Here is a 17,564-nt window from a genome sequence, read left to right on the forward strand (position 1 = left end):
CTGTAGCCATCACTTCCCTTGGTGAGATGCATGCTCTTTCCTCAGAAGAGCCTTTTTTCCTAGTCCATTATGATAGGGGGGGTTCTCAGGACCAATCCAACATTCATCCCTAAGGTAGTCTCGAGTTTTTTTCCTTAATCAGAAACTGGAGCTCCCAGTCTTCTTTCCAGAGACAGTAGCCGAACGAGCTCTACATACTGTAGTTGTCAAGACAGCGCTATATTGACAGAACAAAACCCGTTCGGAAGACATACCAGCTCTGTGTCTCATTCCATGCTGCACAAGGGGTGCACCATTTCCAAGGCAGGTGAGGGATGTTGGCAGATCAAGTGCATACAGACCTGCTATTGTAACGAAAAAGAACACTGACCATCACCCCTAGACCTCCTTTCAAGTGGAGGGTAAAACAAGAGGCGTTTATGGCTTTTTGGATAACTTACCACTATCTGATGTCTTGTAAAGCAGCTATTTGGTCCAGCCCCCCCATACCTTTATCAAACACTATTGTGTGGAGGTCCTGGCCAGACAGCAAACTGAGGTTAGCCTTACTGTCCTACATACACTTTTTAAGTCTCCTGCAACGTCCTCAGGTTAAGCCACTGCTTTTGGGAGGACTGCTTTACAGTCTATGCATAGCATGTGTATCTGCAGAAACACATGCCACAAATGGAAAATGTTACCCTGTAAGCATCTGTTTGTGGCTTGTAGTACTATAGATTCACTTGCTCCTGCCCTCCCTCCATGTCGCCTGCGGTTGTTGCAGATATTTCTTCCTTTTGTTATCTTTAATACCCTGCTTTGCATGGTCATCTTTACTGTATCTCTATGTTCTATCTCAGTCTCGTCCTCCGTGTGGGGGAAAAAAACAATCTAACAATGGAGCTGATGCTCATGAGCCTTACAACTAATAGGCGGAGTCACTCGGTCCTGTGACTTGAAGAGACTTCCTTCGACGAAAAACAAGTTGAACATGTCCAAGCCCAACAATAGATTGCGGTAGTATGGACATCATATGAATCTACAGCACTACATGCCACAAACGGATGCTTGCAGGGTAACCTTTTCCTTTCTTGAGCGAGTATCTCCTTTGTGGTTCTGGTGTTAGCCTAGACCGTTTGACTTTAATAAAATATATGCATAATTTATAGGGGATTTTAGCCAGCCCTCGTCATCCATTGGTTTGTTGTATCACTCACGTTTTCTTTCACCCACTGCTGCATTCAGTACGGGGCAATGGGTCGGCTCACTTCAGCCACTGGCTAACTTCACTGTGAGATTGCATTCTGCTCTTCTCACACTGAGCACATCTGCACCCACAGCAGTTCGCTTCAGTGCCAGGGACTAACTGCTATGACAAAATTGATGTTCCTCTTCACTGAACACAAACGCTGAAGTCTTAGCGCACTCCTTTTGCATCAGTGAGGGACAGGGAGTCTCGTGCAGGAAGAATTCTCTGGATACAGGAGATACCTCGTAATATTTTGAAAGGACAGATTTCATTATATTCACAAAGGAAAGATTCAAAGTGACTCTTGTGGACAATTCATTGATTTTATCTAGGGCGAAAGTACAACCGGGACTAAGGGGTAATTCCAGAACTCATTCTATATTGGCCGTACAGCCCTGAGGAAGTAGTGGGATATGCCCCATAGCGACAAAACATGTGTTTGTTCTAAGGCTAAAAACGACAAGGAGGCCAGTGGGCTGAAATGTTTTTTCAAAGACCATCAGAATATCAAAATTATTATTGAATATATAATTTTGTACTAGTACATTTTTTTGGGCGTGTGCTTGAGCTTGGAATAGTGTGCACTTAAATGTAAAAAAAATTGGGGGAGTCGGGTGATTCTCCCAACCTTTTAGATCGGAGTAAGTTAAAAATATTACGGGATTGATAAGTGAGTGCCAGAACCCTATTAAATCGCCCCACATATTGCACAAATACCAAATGCACTGGCAGACAAATATCACCCCTGTGGCGATTGCAGCACATCAGTTTAACAAACGTCACATTTGTAGCAGGTGTGCTTGCTCGGCATACCAAACAAATATTACAAACCCGCTCTACCCATCTTCACCAAACACACATGTCGAATACATCCTATGCACTCCCTTTTTACCATGCTCAATCTTACCAGGAATGTGCCCAAACTACTCCTGAATGGCAGGAATATAAACAACTTTTACAATAAACATAAGTGCCCAGAGCCTCTTCTAATAATTCATGGAAATTACAATTGTAAGGAACCTTTTTTTAAATTTGCTATATTTGATTTAATATGTAATTGTAATTGCTGGACTAGCACCTGACAGTAAACAGTAATGAACTTGTATTTTTTTTTTGGGCGAGATGGATTGCCATGCCACTGTATTAGGGGATTTACATATTTCCCAACGAGTACCCTAAATATGTGTCAATACTTCTATCTGCTCAAAGTAAATGGATTAAAAACGCTGTGGTAACCTGTTGTGGTTTGTTTATTTTCTTGACTTAGACTTTTTTCTACAGCCTTTTGCTTTCGTTCGTGCAAGGCAAAGTGAAGTATGCGTTATGCATTGTAGCGTGGCTTACTGCTTAATGATTTTTCAGCTTTATGCTGTCTATTTTTGGCAGATGTTTTCAAAGGAAACATACCCTTTTCATAAATTGAGTATAGCAGTGTTTTTGCAATCTGGCGTTTCTAATGGTAGTACTTTAATGTCTATGAAACGGGTGCAGCAAGGAGGTTAGTTAATTAATGTGCCAGCTGTTTTCTTTGGAACAAAGCTAGTAACAATAGAACTGTCCTTTGTGGTATTCCTCTTTTAGTAATTCACAGCACAGCAACCCTCTCACTGGTTACACAGATCTATCTTTTTTTACTATTAATTGAGAAAGTGGAGTTTTTTATGCACATATAAAGCAGATTGTTAACTATGCACAATTATCTGAGGAAACCTATGGAGTCAAACAGTTTCAACTCGGTCTACTGCCTATGACGTGTTCTGTCCCCCCAGGAAGCATAGTGGTTTGGAATGAATAACCTAAAAGCACTCTCTTACTTACACAGCTCTTAGGGACACCTGTAACGACAGAACCAAGCGTTGGACTACACTGTTTTAGAGATGCTTACACACAAGAACTGTCCCTTTGGTTAGCGCTTTGTATGGCCTCAAACAGCAAAGCCATACCTCCTGGTTGCACAGCTTTCAGTAAGCTCCAAGCGTACAGAGCTATGCCATAGTTCCCTTTTGTAATTTCACTTTAAAACTCCAGTCAACATGTTTTTATTGGAAAGAAGTCCAGACCTGCAGCTGCCATTTGTGTATACTGCTTCTAACTGCGTTTACTTTACTTTTGCAGCTCTCTGAAGAGCAGGTAATAATATTGACCAACTCCAACATACCCATAATTTTGTCCTGAAAAGGCTGGAAGGCTGAACCAGTCTATTCAGTTGTTGCCTGCTAATTTTTTTGGGGATAAAGCACCCTCTTGTACATAACTACGTTATAAGCCATTGTGGTGTGGCGTGGCCATCTGTAGCTGTTGAGGCTTGATTATTAAACATCTTTCATTTATTAACTTGTCTTCCTGTCATTCTGCATAGCTATTGGCCCAAAAAGTGTGTTACTTGCAGCACTGAGAGTCACTGAACAGAAGGCCCATTCTACAGTGTTTTTTGTTATTAATAAAATATTTAGAAATGGGAAGCAACGGTTTACTGACTGCATTTAACAATAAAATCCTCTTGTAATAGGGAACCTTACTTAGGTGTGACCGGGAGTATTTTATGCCTTATGTCACATGATAATACAATTACCCTTCCCAAACGCTCATTTAAATACTTGGATTTTGCTGGTTATGAAAAAAATGAAGCTTGTTTTGTTCTGTAATGTAGTAATACATCACATTCAAAAGCAACTGTCCTTAAGAATGTGTGGTAAAATACACACACTCCTGTTTTCTTGTAATGAATGCCACGACGGCAGTAAATACATCTAATACCATAATTTGATCCTATTTGGATAATGGCCAAATATTAAAGGAAAACAGTTAAAAAAGAAATATCTGAAAAACGAATTAAATCCATGATTAGGCAGCAGTTGCAATTCTATTCAGTGACCTTCCTTTCATACGGTATTTTGGAAGTTGGCATTGTTACATCAGAACTCAACTATAATAACTTATTACAGTAGGGATGCGTTTTTTTTTTATTACAGAACAGTAGGTGTTTCACACCTAGGCTGTATTAAGGAAAATAAACACTGTTCTTTAGTGTAGTTATTATTGGCTTCCACATATGGACATCTCTGCATCAGGCGCCCAGTCCACTGAACTATATTCAGTACTTCAGATTGCAATATTTGAGCTGGTGCTTCGTGTAGTAAATGGATAGAGGCTTCTTGAAGATAAATCCAGTTTATTATACAGAGACAGCTTACACAACCACCACGAACAGATGCACAGCTGTAACTGATCACACTAGAACATTACACTCCCAAAGATCCCTAAGAATCCTCAGGCAGTAAGAACCAAAACAATTCTAAATAGAGCACGGGAAGGGAAGTACACAGAATGGAATACTACACACCTTCCCCCCTAAAAAAAAACAAAAAAAAACACAAGAAAAAAAAAAACTTAACGGTAGTAATCATGCAACTTTACAGGAGTATGCTTTACACGAACACTTTTCCTAAGGGAGGAATTATCATCATTAGAAGTCACAGGACAAGGTATGGAAACATTTCTACTAACAGGATCATTGCCAATGCTAAGAGATGGTTCAGTGATCACGTTACCGTTGTCAGGAATGGATGTACTGCAGTTATTAGGCACAAGAACAACAGGATCAAGAGTCTGGTTCTCAGAGCCAAAAGAGTCAAACAAGGGAGCAGAAGATGCATCATTTTGATCACACAAAGTCTTAGCAGTGGTAAAATCATTATAAGAGGATGGTACAGAGTAGGATTCCACATTAGAAGGATTCGAACCTTTACACAAAGAAACCCTTCTGAAATTCCATATTTTCCCATCCTCAACTCTCACAGCCTTTGAAAATACTTCAACAACCTTGCAAGGATCCGACCACTTACTCCACTTATGGTCAAAAGCTCTGCCTAATTTCACACGGACGAAATCACCCACCCTGACCTTCTGACCGGAGCTTTTGGTAGACAAAAAGTTGGCTTTCATTTTTTCCTGATATTTCAAAACTCTGTCTTTGACACAAGCAGGGTCTACAGAGGGATCAACCGGTAATTTAACTTTCATCCACCAAGGCAAGAGTTTGGAGCCAGGCTTCCTGCCTCTAAGCAATTCAAAAGGTGAAAACCCGGTAACAGAGTTGGGTGAAGTGCGGTAAGACAGTAAGGTGGAACGCAAGGTTTTTTTCCAGTCTAGGTTGCTTTTAACAGCCAGTTGAATGGACTCTTTAATGACACGGTTAAAGCGTTCCGTTTGACCGTTAGCTTGTGGGTTATAATTCGACACCCTTTTGTGCACGATGCCGCACCTCTGGATGAATGACAGAAATTCTTTGCTTATAAATTGCGGGCCATTGTCCGACACTATCTCCGCGGGAATCCCTTCCCTGCAGAAAACTTCATCAAGAAATTGGATGATTTGAGTGGAACCAACCTTGTCGACAATTTTTAGTTCTGGCCACTTAGAAAAATAATCGATGAGGACCAGGCCAAATACATTTTGCTGGGAAGACAAATTAAGGGGTCCAATTATGTCAATGCCCAATTTCTTCCAGGGGCAAGAGGCAAATTCAATGGGAGTAGTGGTAACAGACAAGGGTTTGACGGTTTTGTCACTTTTGTCGCAAGGGGGGCATGAGCGAACCCATTTGTCAACCATTCTGTCAACACCAGGCCACCAGTAGAACTCGCGTATGCGCCTTTTTGTGCCAGACATGCCCATATGGCCTTCATGGGCCATGGAAATAATTCTTTCCCTCAAAGAAGTGGGGGGAATAATTTTGTCGCTACGAAACACGAAACCTTGATCAAACATGAGTTCGTCATTTACCTTAAAAAGGGAGAGAATGTCTCCAGATAAGTACCGCTCACGAGGCCAACCATATTGTAAGTACCTGGTTAAGGAAGCAAGGTCAGAATCATTCGCCATGGCTTCCCTCCAGTCAATTTCAGATATGCTAGGCGAAACGCCAGTTGGACCACAATCGTTGACATCGTCGATGTTAGAAACGACATCAGACTCATTGTTCCAACTAACAGAAAAAATAGAGTTTACTAAGGGCAACCTGGACATGCAGTCGGCGTGCACATTTAACCGTCCAGGGACATATTCTACAGTACATTGAAATTCTTGCAATTTGGCTGCAAGACGTGCTAAGCGCGCTGTTAAGGTCCTGCCACCACCAGCTGCCAGCATATTGATGAGGGGTTTATGGTCGGTTCTTAAACAGAACCTGGTTCCCCAGAGAAATTGCCTAAAATGTTCAGAGGCCCAGGTGCAAGCTAGTAGCTCTTTTTCAATTGTGGAGTAATTGAACTCAGCGCCTCGCAAGGTTCTTGAAGCATATGACACAACATACTCTTCGCCCTTGTCTTTTTGCATCAAGACAGAACCTAGGCCAACATTGCTCGCATCCACACACACTATGCATTCTTTTCCTAAATCAAAAGGTCTTAAGAAAGGAGCACTGATGATTTCTTGTTTAAGTAATTCGAAAGCATGTTGCTGATCGTTATTCCACAAAAACTTCACATCTTTCTTCAACAACATTCTGAGGGGGTGGACCTTGGAAGCATAATCTTTGACGAATTTGCTATAAAATTCTGTGAGACCAAGGAAGGAAACAAGTTGGTCTTTGTTCAAAGGAGCAGGGGCTTCGGATATACTCTTGACGTGATTGAGTTTGGGTTTAATTCCTAGCGCTGAAATCTCGTGGCCTAAGTATTCAACCTGACTTTGTCTGAATTTGCATTTAGACAGTTTAAGAGTGAGACCAAAATCCTGTACACTTTTTAAAACTTTAGCCAAATTTTTATCATGCTCCTCAAAATCTTTTCCATGTACCAAAATGTCGTCCTGGAATGCAATTGCACCCTCACATCCTTCCAGAAGTGTCTTCATGAGGCGTTGGAATACGGAGGCTGCACTAGCTAGACCAAAGGGCATACGACGGTACTGAAACAAACCTTCAGGTGTAATAAAAGTGGTTAGAAATTTGGAGTCCTCATGTAAAATCACCTGATGGTAGGCGCTGGTTAGATCAAGTGTGGAAAAAACACAGGCGCCAGAGAGAGTGGAAATGAGCTCATGTATGTTGGGTAAAGGATGTCTGTCGATCCAGATCTCCTTGTTTAAGCTGCGGAGATCTACACACAGACGAAGCTCACCGTTGCTTTTCAGGGATAAAACAACGGGCGAAACCCAAGGGGATGACTCGACCGGTTCAATGATTTTTTTTGAAACTAAGTCAGATAAAATTAACTTTAATTTATCACGGTAGGCCAAGGGTACATTTCTGACCCTATGTCGGACAGGAACAGCTGATTCTTTAAGGATAATGCGGTGTTTAAAATTAGCAAACACACCCAAATTATCATTAAAAATGCACGGAAAATCTCTCTTTAGTTGGGAGACAAAGTCATTTTCAGGAGGAACTACATATACAGGAGGGGAGGCATTGGGATCAAGCTTGATCCCTAGATCGAACTGATGGGGCCAACATAAGATAGATGCTCCTTTAGAGGAGACGTAAACCTTCCCCTTGATAGTTCTATCTTTGAAGCTGATCTCTGCCCACATAAAACCTTCAAGGCCTATCTTCTTCCCAGTATACCCACCGGGATGTATGTCGGGTGGTGACAGTTCTTTTGGAGACCAAAACTTGTCGAAAACATCTTTGCCTATTATGGTGTACCAAGCACAAGAGTCAATGAGCATGGAGATTTCTACACCATTAATAAGAATGATGTCACTAGGAAAACCTTTGCACTCGGTATCACCAACACACAACATCGTGTTAATTTCAGAAGGTTGTTCGCAGTCATCATACTCATCATGTGATAAAAAATTTACTTTCTGTGTGGATTTGCACATTTTAGTAAAATGGCCTGACTTTTTGCATTTAACACAAATTTTGTTCCAAGCAGGACACCCTTTGTAATTTCCCACATGGTCATTAGCACCACATCTATAACAAATTATGGGAGACCTTCTTTGGAAATTTCTGTTGTCCCTGCTAAAGTTGTCCCTTCTAGTGATATTAGAAGTAGGTTTTCTGTAATTTGGGGGGTTCCTGACTAATGAAACCTCCGGGATCGTTACTTTAGTTTTAATGTCATGGCCTCTTATTTCGTTAACAAATAATTCTGACTGCTCAATACCTTTTGCAATGTTTAGGACAGCGTTAAGAGAGGTCTCAGTGCCCATCCACAAACGTTCCTGTATCTTTTTACTTTTTGTACGCATCATGATTTGGTCCCTTAAAACTTGATCAAAGTCAATGGTTTCAAAGGAACAAGAACTAGCTAGAGTGCGTAGAGCAGCTACATATGTTTCTATGGATTCATCTTCTTTTTGAATTCTAGAGTAAAATTTAAAACGTTCCATCACGGTGTTGATTTTCCTGCCAAATCTAATGCTTAATTGCTTGACAACAACCTCAAATACATTTACATCACCAGCACCAGAGTTGTCAATAGGTGGAAGACTCTCTAGTTCTTTAAGACCGGCTCCACCTAGACAATTTCTAAGTAAGGCAAGTTTCCTTTTAGGAGAACAGCCGTCTTCTTCTACCACATCAACATAAGCTAAGAAAGTAGGATACCAAAGGTCCCATTCTACTTTGGGATCACCAGCTGAAGGTAGAAAATGTGCAGGTGAAATTACGTTGTTCGACATTTTTTTTTTTGAATATTGTTAAAAACACTCAAAGGAAAGAACAAAGGAAATGAAAATCACAGTTATTTTGGTTGGACGAATTGTCAAAAACACAGTAGTAATACAGTCAGAGTCTATGGTACCTTTTCTGCTTTCAATACAGTTTCTTCGTAACAAAACCATAAGCAGGAAACAGGCTGCAGAACATAATGGTCAAAATTAGGTAAATAAGTGTGGTAAATATCGATTGGTAAACGAATAACATAAATAATAGTGATGTTAAAAGAATTAAGGAAACGGGACTCTGATCGGCGTTTGGTTGCTGTGGTGATCCAAGATGGCCGCTGGAACGCAGCGCTGTGCGTGAAAGTAGAGTGCTGACAGATGACGTGGATGCACGCAGGGAGAGCGTGTTGCGATGATGCGTCCGATCCAAAGAAGAATTCTGGCAGCGAGTGGAGCGCACGCGGGAGACTGGGTGAGTCTCGTGTGCTTTTCTTTTTTAAAAAATGCGCTTGAGAGATAAGGCTGTAGCAAATGCCCAAAAGTTCCACGGAGACACAGCAGATAGTAGATCTCACATGGAAATCAATCAAGTGAACATATGAGATGAGAATCTCAATTTTGTAGGCACAAATCGCCCAAAGTTTCAAATTAACATGGAAAACACGGAGAAACAGCCGCAGGTGCAATCAAGGCACGTTAAGTTAGGAATGCTGCCGCTGGTGTTATAATTTAACACATAAGAATCTTTTAAAGAGTACCTTTATAGAATTCACGCTGTAAACGCTGTAAACGAATTCACGCTGTAAACGCTGTAAACGGTGAACGCTGTCTCCGCACAGGATTTTCTTCTTCTTTTTCTTTTGTTGAGAAGCAAAAAAAAACACGGGTTCTGTAGAGCTTCAGGCTTGATATCCCGATCGTCGCCAGAATATGTAGTAAATGGATAGAGGCTTCTTGAAGATAAATCCAGTTTATTATACAGAGACAGCTTACACAACCACCACGAACAGATGCACAGCTGTAACTGATCACACTAGAACATTACACTCCCAAAGATCCCTAAGAATCCTCAGGCAGTAAGAACCAAAACAATTCTAAATAGAGCACGGGAAGGGAAGTACACAGAATGGAATACTACACTTCGTTTAGTCTTTATTTTGAAAGGACACGCTCGGCCAGGAGCGCTTTCTAGGCTTTAAAAATAAGCGCTCATGTAATCCAATTAAAACACAATGGGAATTTTTAACTTAGTCTTGTTTTAATTGGGATTTGCTATGTTTGCCGCCAAGTCTGATTTCCTTGTCTAACCCCTTTTACTTTATATTTGTCGATCGATGTCATGGTGTAGATTAGCACGCGTAATTTGCGTCTAGGCACTGGTGGGAAGCCTACTGTTGGCACATTATCTGGCCTATGATGTGTCTGGGAGGGTTAGTGTAACAAAGAGGCCTGAGAGAGCTTCAAGTGAGCACAATGGTAGCTGTGGTGCTTGGAATCAAGCCCGTAGGGTCCTGTGATTTCTGGATGGTGCAATGGGTCGCAGAAGATTGTTGAAAACGTCCCAAAGGTGTGAGATTTAGTGATTTACAACGCAAAATACACGCAATATAATAAAGAATAATTCTCCATTGTGAGAGATTTCGAAATAGTTTCTGGTCGGTATTCGAATGGGAAGTGTCAAGGCAGTTAATAGCTAGCCATCACTATGATATATCAGTTTTTCGGTGCAGTTGAGCAGAGAGATCCCTTCCTGATTTCCTAATTAATGATTGCGAGTAACTCAATTTACCATCCTTCGAAGGATGAAACATCTTGGATTTAAAGGTGTACGGCACAGCGCGCACCCAAAGCACTTTATTGTAACCCTGAAAAGGAATCTTGCAGATAGTGCTTTAAATGGAAAATACAGAAGTGCTGGCATTCACTCCGCAGAGTAACTGTATGCACCAGAGAATTGATAGTGTTCTTCCATTGAGGTAATAAGTAGTGTGGGTATTACCCCCTTCTAAAATAAAGTAATGTATGGCTGGCTTTTGTAACATGCTTACTTGTAATTTTCTCCTCCTGTAACGCTACTATTCCTATTGTGAAGCGATCTGACACCTTCGTGTAAAGTACGCGCTATATAAAAACGTATAAAATAAAGTACACTGCACCGACCAATATCTACCCATTTCAAGCGCTGGTTTCCTCCATGTATGCTCCTCGCACGTTCTGCCGCGAGGTTGTGTTACGTTCGCTGCTTAGAAGCCATTTGCATACAATGAATGAACGGAAACGTCATGTATTTGGGTCTGTGCGCCACTCGTGTTTCGAGGAGCTCGCGCCCCCCTCCCACGCCGTCTGCGGCTCCAGGTCGAACCCACGGCGCGTGTGTGGGTTTCCCGTGCGTGGCCCACGCTGCGGGCGTGTCCCCGACTGACGTCGTCCAATGGGCGTCGGCGCTCTCCAATAGGGCGTGGCTAGGTTTCTCCCAGCCCCTGCACCGAGCGGCGCAGCTGTGTCCGCGCCGTCGCTGCCTGCAGACCGGAGGGAGCTCCTGTCCTCACCGCTGGATTATTGGAATATAAAGGGAAAATGGCTGCTGGGTTCACGCTGGACTGACGCACCGTTTCGGGTGGACACCCATGCTGGAGAGAGCAGCCAGGAATGGGAGGAGGCGGCCTGGAAAGCATTGAGGTTTCCTCTGTGTTGTGTTCTTGACAGATCACCAAAGGACATGCAAAGCCGCCGGTGCAGTCTGAGAAGCAGGTAAAGGGGCAGTCGGGGTGTGCAGCAAGTTTGTGATGTCTGCCTGCCTGTATAGAGGGCGTGGAGGGTCGACACACTTCCTCGTTACCACCTTCGTGCAGGTGTTGAACCTGTGATCTATTGTGTGATCTGCCCTGGTGGGGCTGATGGTGAATTTCTTCAGTGCTGGCTCGTGTTTCAGTGTTGACTTTGCTGCACTGTGCAATGTGATCCCGCATTGCAATACTATCGCAGCACCCCAGGGGGACGAGGGCTGTGCTTGTCTGAGAAGCGCTTCTTTATAAACGAGTCGCACTGGAACAGAACTATTTACGAAGTCCGTTTTATTGACTGGTACGATTCAATCCCCAAAGTGCGTGGTTTATGTTTTGATATTGCTATTTTATTTCTGTGTGCAGACTCACCGATTACCAGCTAATTACATATTACAAACACAGCCATTCAGAGCCGCAACTTGTCATTTTGTACGTCACATCTAGAGTAGAGGACATGTCCACACTACACAAAGTATGACACCCACTAGTGTAAAAAATATACATATTTGTTTATTTTATGTGGATAATCCAAGACCTGAAACCGTGTATCTGCATTCAATAAGCGGCAGATTTACAGTTTTAATCCTGATTGTATTGGCCTTCAGCTGTTCTGAACTATGTTTGCGGTCATGGGTGTTTCAAATACCTCAGGCTTGTAAGGCGGCCCAGTAGAGTGAGCATTCGCCGCGGGTCACGGGTTCAAATCCAGACGGGGCCTGCCCAACCTTCTGGGGTGTCCTGAATGAATTTGATAATGACACTAATGTCGGTTATTGTTGCATTGCTGATATGCCTAGTTGTGCATTTTTTTGTACAGTTGTCTTAATAATTAAAATGCAATTTGTTAGCATAGTTACATTCAGTGTTAACCTTGGGTGAATAGGAATGTATGTTTGCAAAATCTTTGCCCACCCTCCGATTTGCCTGTTCTCTGCTTCTCCGAAACTTGAACAATATTATCATTTATATAAAAAAGCCTTTCAGAATGTGGACGTGGGAAAAAAATATTGCCCGATTGAGCGGTACCTGTACGTGCCTGGGGTGTGGTTGCCATGGTGATGATAGTAGATGGCTGTGTATGTCTGTACTCCACACATTTGGTGTTGATCACAGACGTGGACCGCTCGCAGTTGCACATTAATTAGAGGTTTATTGCAGAAAACTCGTTATTCACAGTGGGGCCCGACCATTGAACAGATTGTCTCAGGGGGATTAACAGCAAAATAGGGAGACACGAGGTGGAAATCCCAGCATCCAAATCCTCACATCGACGAAAGCAAGGTCATCGCACAAACATGTATTCATGGCGGAACAGAGATTGCACCAATAGAGCGGGGAATTAAAACCATGATATCTATTAATAACCAGTCCTTTAGGGGAATACTTTAATCAACAAATGTTCAGGAAATTGAATATTATCACTAATGCACTGGTGTGATCTTGATTGGGAGTCCCAGAAGTTGCTTTTGAAATTGCCTGCTGTTCGCGAATGGAAAAAAAACCTGCCATGTTTACTACTGATGTACTCTTGGGAATAGAAGAGACTTCACAGCAAGATGCTGCTCAGAAACCATTTTGACTGCTGAGAGGAAATCCTTTCTGTTGTCTGGCATTGCACAATTATCTTGTAAAGCACTTATGATTCAAGTTGCAAGGCGGGGCGTGGTGACCAACACTGGAAATTAGCCGATTTTTGCCATCACACCTAGATTGTAGGTGTGCCTGAATGTGTCATTGTCGCTTTTTGGCATGTAAGAGCTATTACATCTTTGGGAACACCCGACATTTAATTGGCTGCATTGCCTGAAAGGAAATGCGACAATAATCTTATGGCAGCAGTTTTAGTGTGTTTGAAAAGACCGAAGCTACACACAACGTCTTGATTGAAGGGTAATTATCTGTTGTAGTCATAGACATCCTTTGTGAAAATGAATTATAATTGACTACTTGATGTTCTCGGATTGGCCAGTCATGTTTTAATAAGATTATACTACCAGCCAGCACAATAATATATCATGCATACTCTTCTCATTAACAGTGAATCATCATTTCTCTTTTAGTATAATTATCTGCTTTGATTTCTGTCAACATCATCTTTTAAGACTCCAAGGCCTGGTACACTTATTAGCAGTAATATATAATAGGCTCTTAACCACACAGGAACCATTATTATTAAGTCGCCAGATTGTCAGACATATTCCGTGAGACCCCAGAAGGTATATTTTTCCTTAAACAGGAACATCACCTTTCTAATCATTTTCTTTGGTCTAGGGCAACTTTGGTCCATTTCTTTGAGGTCCAAGTGCAGCTACAAAACGGAATTGGAAAACACTTACTTTCATTTTCCAAACACATGCTTTCTTAGCTGCACAGGGAATCTGCAACTTGCCTACAGCTTGGTACTTCTACAAGAATGGTAAAGGCAGGTGATAGATTCTCCCCTTGCTATCAGTAGAAAGCAACACATTGTGGGGGATTTACACTTAAGATGGGTTTGAGGATTTCTTTTCAAATATCGAAGGGTTGTCTAGCTGGCAAAAGAGCACAGAAATATTGCTGACACCAGTTCCTTTTTAAAGGAGCAAGCTTGAGGTTAGGAGAATATTTTACTTCTCGTAGATAAAATTATCATAAGGTGGTAAATGGCCTTAACTAATTAGTAAGTTAGTGGGTAGCATAGTCCGATACTAAAACCCATCCCTGGATACTGCTGGAGTCTGTCATGGCACTGATAAACTGCGTGTATACACTTCCAAGAAGATAAAGGTTTGTGGAGGAGGGAAAACGGTGGAATTGTAGGCCCTCTACACCAACTAACAAGGGCTCCTTTATTCGCCTCCCTGCAGTTTTTTGCTCTTCTGTCCATCTTGTTCTGTTTTGTGTTTTAGGATGTGTTGCTGAGGGTCACAGCAGCATTTCAGCAACTCCCTTTTATGTGTGTATTCCTTTTGGTAGCGCCTCATTCAAACAGGTATTTTTTAGAATGATACTGTGACTAAGCTTTCCCTGTCTGGCATATGGGGTTGTTTCTATTGCATGCAACTGTGAGGTTAGTCACCGGTATTCTTTCCTTCATTTGCTTCTCCACTACCTAAAATAGCTAAAACCGTTCTTTTTGGAAGCATACATTATTTTAAAAACCCTTTCCCTTTATAGTTGTTTTATGGATTGATGCTTTGCCAACAGAAGTGCTAAGTGCTTTTCTAATTGCCATTTTAACCTTCTCAGCGCTTACCCATATTATAATAGTCAGCCCTTAATACAAATGTCATCCTTCTTTGTCCGAGATTGATTTGTGGGTCTAACAATGCCATCCCTATGCCATTCACCCCATCAACTCTGGCGCACTAGCCACTCTCCATCATGACTTGTTAGTCACTATCACATCAGGATTTTAGATGTTAGCTTGGATTGTCCACCTGTTGGGAAACTTAGAATGGTGAAAAAATATGAGGGGCCTGAGGGACTCTTAACAATCAGGAAGGTGAGTGGAGGCAGGAGCAACAAAACATTGATAGTGATAGATTAGAGAGAAGCGAAGTGAACTACAAATGTGTTGTAAAGTCGGTCAGGTTGAAGTGAGACTCAAAAGCAGTAGTGCAGGGTTAGTGTAGGGCACCAGATATTCATTGACCTGATACACAAAATCCTGTTTTGCATAAGTACAGTTCTGGCTCATTAATATGTAACAGTGGGAGTGCACTGAGTTGTGCTGGTGATGCGTTGGATCAGGTGTGTCCAACATAAGCACATAAGGGCTTCATCCATGCCAGATTTTAGTGATCTTCGCAAACCATGCATTTATCTGCAGTGAATATAGAGGAAATCACTTATTTAGTCTGGTTTGAAAGCAACTCTTCTCGGCTTATATTTGATAACCCCTTCGTGTAGATTAAGGTCAACTGTCATCAAAGAAACATTCATCTGACTAGAAGTTTCTTGTCCTAAAGAGATAGCGGATAGTTGGAAGTCTTTGTAGCCTGTTTGTTCATTTTGAGTGCGAGGAGGCCAGTGATCTGAATCTCGAGGAAAAGGAGCCATACAGGAATATGGGAGTGGTGTGAGACCATCCCCTTTGGCATTATACTCTTTACATATTGAAGTCAACAGGAGGTATGTGGTAATAAATTTGCAATTCCTGCTAGCAAACTGTAGCTAGCTTGAAGTGGTTTGTGTTGGAAGAACTTCACACTGATAACACTGCTGACTTCATTCAGAACGAAGGGAAGTTGAGTCACTCTGTCTATATAACAAGTGGACTGCTCATTGATTTTGACTAAGGCCCTCTATTCATTTTGGGTACTGCTTAAAATTCTGTTATGAGACTTAAACTCCATTGTGGTGCACCTAGGATAGAAGACACATTTAAATTCCTAGTATTCTCGCTTTCCAAAATTAATCCCTTAATAGATTCAAACATCTGTTTAAACACTTAGAATTAAAGTTGCAAGGCAGGGTGTGGTGACCATCTTTGGCTATTTGCTGATTTTTCAAATGACTCCTTGTATGTGGGTGTTCCGGAATGTGTCACTGTTGCCTTTTTGGCTTGTAACCACTATTAAATCCTTGTGAATAACTGACATTTCATCGGCTGCATTAACTGAAGGGAAATGCAGCAAGCGTGTTGTGGCAGAAGGTTAGAGTGTCGCACTCCAATTACTACCCCCCTTAAAGGAAGCAAGATACTTAGCGTCATTGAGGTCACCGCACAACGCATCCCCATTTTAATCACAAAAAAACCCTTAGGGCCCCCTTTGATGCCCATTATTTATGCTTAAATAATTAGCTATTGCCACTTAGTGGTAACTTGGAAATTTAAAAACACAAAGGTTTCTATTCTCAATTTCAAAATAATAGCATCTTTTACTGTGTGTGGCATATGTTTATATTCCGCAGGAAAAACAGCATGGCACTCTGCTAGCATGGATCTGTGGCGGACACTGCTGGTGGCAGATCCTGCTCATAGAATTGAAGGATTTGAAGCAGACAGTGGCACAAACAACATGGGCAAATTTAGTGTTCTACTAGGAGTGCAGAACAAGGCATTTACCTTGTTAGTATTTGGTGCTGTAAAAGTGGTTGGTTCTTTGTGAAGTATTGTTCATTGAGTGTTAGGTTCTGTAGCAATATTTTATTCAAGTCTTATGTACAAATAGGCATTTAAGATCAGTCCCATTTAAATTCAACATTGACTTTATTGTTTAAGGTATTAATAATCATGGAGACCCTGAGTACTTGCAACATGTTCGTTTTTTTGCATATGAAGACTGTATGAGTATTTCCTTAGCGTTTACCATACCCCTTATGAAGAAGAACGCTTTTTCTTTATAGTTGAGTAAGTAGCTACTCAGTAGGTATAATTTTATATGCGACTTTGTAGCTCTGATCATGCCATGGAAGGGTCCCGATTTTCATCAACTTCCTGGGCACCCTTCTGGTGTATGATTGAAAGTGTATTGCGTCTAGGTTAGCCTATTGTGGAAAAATATGTGCTTTGAGTTAAGATTAGAGGCACGTTATAATCTTTGTGGTTGAACAGGGTGAGCATTAGTTCTCAAATGAAGGTTGGACTATTGTTGACTGTAGAATCAATTTTCTGTGCTTTGGAGAAGTTGTGTTCCCAAATAAAATTAGGGATGGGTTGTTGTTGATAGTGAAGGATATGTCGCAAGTGCCAAATTAATAAAAAATAAACTGCTACTGCGTAGACAGATAAAGGAAAACTATCAGTGAATTCTACTGAGTATCACTGAGAAAATGAATCTAGCACATTTATTTTTCGTCTCATGGTTATTGTGACTCTTTGTGCAGCAAAACATGGCTTATGATGATAACCGCGCTAGTGCTTTATAGTGGCGCATTGCTCTTCTACCCACATGCGGAGTTCTGACATGTCTGCGTACTGTTCACTGACCTCATCTGCTATGCTGCGG

The 17,564-nt window shown here is 41.6% G+C and overlaps 1 protein-coding gene across 4 annotated transcripts in view; it reads left to right on the forward strand.

Annotated features, from left to right (window-relative positions):
- DAAM1 (dishevelled associated activator of morphogenesis 1) overlaps nt 1–17,564 on the forward strand; it is a 652,790-nt gene that overhangs the window by 307,974 nt on the left and 327,252 nt on the right. The window contains exon 1 of one of the 4 annotated variants that reach the window (XM_078660610.1): nt 11,337–11,596. The exons of 2 other annotated variants lie outside the window; for them this stretch is intronic. The gene's annotated coding sequence lies outside the window, so the exon portion shown is untranslated. Of the gene's footprint in view, nt 1–11,336; nt 11,597–17,564 lie in introns of those variants that run through there. One more of the 4 variants, XM_078660608.1, reaches the window with a different exon arrangement.

Source organism: Lissotriton helveticus, chromosome 9 (assembly GCF_964261635.1).
Source record: "Lissotriton helveticus chromosome 9, aLisHel1.1, whole genome shotgun sequence".
Taxonomy (NCBI): Eukaryota; Metazoa; Chordata; class Amphibia; order Caudata; family Salamandridae; genus Lissotriton; species Lissotriton helveticus.